Genomic DNA, 3,538 nt, shown 5'->3' on the forward strand with positions numbered 1-3,538 from the left:
AGTGGAGAAGCTGTGAGGTTCAATCCCCAGCACCCAACACCACCAAAAAAAGTCAGACAAAAAGGAAAAGATGGGTTCGATAATTGACAGTGTATAGCATACAAAAGACTCTAGGTTTAACTCCCAGCTGAAACGAGGGAGAAAGAAAGAGAGAGGGAAGGAGGGAGGGAATGAGGGAGGGAGAGAGGGAGAGAAAGAGAGAAAAGCCAGGCATTGTGATGCACACCTGTAATCCTAGCACTTGGGAGACTGAGTGAGGCAGGAAGACAGACATGACTTTGATGCCAGCCACATAGTGATTTCCTTTTTTCTTTTTTTTTTTGGTACTAGGGATTGGGGAGAAAGAAAGAGAGAGGGAAGGAGGGAGGGAATGAGGGAGGGAGAGAGGGAGAGAAAGAGAGAAAAGCCAGGCATTGTGATGCACACCTGTAATCCTAGCACTTGGGAGACTGAGTGAGGCAGGAAGACAGACATGACTTTGATGCCAGCCACATAGTGATTTCCTTTTTTCTTTTTTTTTTTGGTACTAGGGATTGAACTCGAGACCTTGCATTTGCGAGGCACGCAGTGGAACTACTGAGCTAAATCCCTGACCACAAAGTGATTTCAAGGCCAGCCTGAACACATAACGAAACTCTGTCTCGAAAAAACTAAAACCAAAACAAAAAAACAAACAACAACAACAACAGAAATGAAAGCATTAAGGATGTAGTAACAGAAACCATACATTTCAGCACAAGCTAGAATGAGATTCATTATCTTGACCAATGGTTACAAGCATAAACTCTAGAGTCAGACTGCATGGATTTAAATCCTAGCTTTGGCATTTACTAAGTATGAGATAGTAGGTAAGTAATATAACTTCACACTGCTTCAGTTTCCTAACTTCTTAAATGCAGAGCGACTCCTACTTCACTGGGCTACCCCAAGAATCAAATTAGTTAAAAATTAGTTAAAACAAGTGCTTAGAATAGTACCTGGCACAGAGTAAATGCTACCAATAGTAACAGTAATTACTACTATTATCTGATCTGCATCCATCAGGTCAAGGAACTCTGTCATTGTACAGCAGTACTTTCACACATTTATGTAAACAAGGGACAGACAGACCCAAGAGAAGGGGTATGAGTAAAGAAAACTCACGACTACTTGGGGAATTAGGTCTCCGTTCTGCCTCCAGTGTGTCTCCCAAGGCTCATGTATTCAAGGTTTGGTCCCCAGTCTGGCACTATGGGGAGGTGGCAGAAACATTGGAGGCAGGGCCTCTCTGGAGACCTGATCACACACACTTTCCCTGGAGGGGGAAAGTGGAAGCCCACTCTTCTGCTTCCTCTCGCTGCCTGTCTTGAGGTGAGTAATTCCACTCTGCCACACCTGCTGCCATGATGTGCTGCCTTACCACAGGCCTCGAAGCATCAGGGCCAAACAGCTATGGACCAAACCTCCCAAACTGTGAACCAAAATAAACCTTTCTCTCGGCAAGTCAATCATCACAAGTACTGATTATAGAAATGGAAGCTGACTAACACCTACTCCTTATTATTTTTCTGTTGGTGTTTTTCTGGTTATTAAATTCTTCTTTCTTCCTAAGAGGTGAGAGGAAGTGTCAAAAGTAAGAGCATGAACTAGTGTATTCTGACAACTGCTGAAAGCTTAAACCGTTTGTCTGGAGGTGAACAACACTGGCTCAGATAAATCCATCATATTTTCTCCATGTTTTATAGAAGGGACTGAGAATACGAGGAACTCGAGATAAGCACTCACAGTACAATTCCATCACCTCAATATTAAAACTTAAAAGACAAGCCGAGCATGGTGGTGCATGCCTGTAATCCAACCACTTGGGAGACTGAGGCAGGAGGATCGCTGTGAGTTCGAGACCAGCCTGGGCTACATAGTGAGTTCCAGATCAGTCTCAACTATACAGTGAGACCCTGTCTCAAAAAACCAAAAACAAAACGAAACAAAACTTAAAGGACAGTTTGCTACACTGAGATGAGTACAGTGAAAATCAGGCACTATTTACTGTTTTGAATCAAAACTGGGCTTCAGGGGCCAGGGATTGGGCTCAGTGGTTCCACCACCTGCCTCAAAATTGCAAGGGCTGGAGTTTGATCCCCAGTACCAAAAAAAAAAAACTGGGCTTCAGGCTCAATGATGTATACCCATAACCCCAGCTACACAGGAAGCTGAGGCAGGAGGATTGCAAGTTCAAGCCCAGCCTGGGCAATATAGCAAGCTTTGTCTTAAAATTGAAACAGTACAAGTATTGGGGATATAGCTCAGTGGCAGAGAGCTTGCCTAACATGCACAAGATCCTAGGTTCAATCCTCAATACAGCCAAAACCAAAAAAAACAAAAAACAAAAACTGCGTTTTGGTTTCCTGGAAGAGCTAGTGAAGAAACATACCTATAAAGCATACAACTCAGATAATAAGAAAAGGGAAATTTTTCCAATATCGGAAGAAATTGGTTAAGAAACAGGAAATTAACTGGTAGCACAAGAGGCTTTCAGTTTCATTTTTTAAAAATGTAGGCTGGGGATAAGGCTCAGTGGTTCCGGTGCCTGCCTTGCTAGCGCAAGGGCCCAAGTTCGGTCCTGGTATCAAAAAAAAGAAAAGAAAAGAAAAGAAAAAGCTGGGTGTGGTGGCGCATACCTGTAATCCCAGCACTTGGGAGGCTAAGACAGGAGGATCACTGTGAGTTCAAGCCCAGCCTGGGCTACACAGTGAATTCCAGATCAGTTTCAACTACATAGTGAGACCCTGTCTCAAAAAAACAAAAACAAATAAATAAATAGAATAAAAATGTATATACAAGTATATGTATACTGATATGGTGTCTCTGTTAGAGATATGATTGACAAAGGAAAAAAGTTCATGATTTCTGAATTTTCAAGATGGACTTTTATGAGGGTTATTTGTTTGTTGTGGTGCTAGGTAGGTTTCGAACCTAAGGGTGCTGCTCTACTTTTAAGCAACATCCTCAGCCCTTTTTAAAAAAGTTTTAATCTTAGGGCTGGGGATTTAGCTCAGTGGTTCCACCACCTGCTTTGCAAGCACAAGGTCCTGAGTTTGATCCCTGGTACCAAGAAAAAAAAAGTTTTAATTTTATAATTGCTCAAGGTGGCCTAAAACTCTTGATTCTCCTGTCAGTCTCCCAAGTACCTAAGATTATACATGTGCACCACTATGCTGAGCTATGAGGTATTCTCTTTACCTCTATTTACTGAGAGAAAAAGAAATGAGAACATATCAAGTACCGATAATTTTTTATATACGATCTCAGTTAATCTTCTTAGTAACTTTATGAATTTAGATGAGAAAAGTGAAACAGAAAGATATAAGGAAACCTCCCCAAGTAACACTGGCTCTAAAATGGAATATACTCACAATATTTTCAATTCAAAGCTCAGATACAGTCTGGCCACTTCACTACGCTATACTGTCTAAAGCGTCATAGATATTTTAGCCATGGATATAGTTCAGTGGCACCATGCCTGCCTCGTAAGCACAAGGTCCTGAGTTCCATCCCCAGT

At 41.9% G+C, this 3,538-nt stretch overlaps 1 protein-coding gene across 1 annotated transcript in view; it reads right to left on the reverse strand.

Moving 5' to 3' along the window:
* The window catches only part of Crlf3 (cytokine receptor like factor 3), a 55,078-nt gene that overhangs the window by 14,172 nt on the left and 37,368 nt on the right, over nt 1-3,538 (reverse strand). The window lies entirely within an intron of this gene.

The sequence above is a fragment of the Fukomys damarensis genome, unplaced genomic scaffold (assembly GCF_012274545.1).
Source record: "Fukomys damarensis isolate Sample0158 unplaced genomic scaffold, DMR_v1.0_HiC HiC_scaffold_13, whole genome shotgun sequence".
NCBI classification, from domain to species: domain Eukaryota; kingdom Metazoa; phylum Chordata; class Mammalia; order Rodentia; family Bathyergidae; genus Fukomys; species Fukomys damarensis.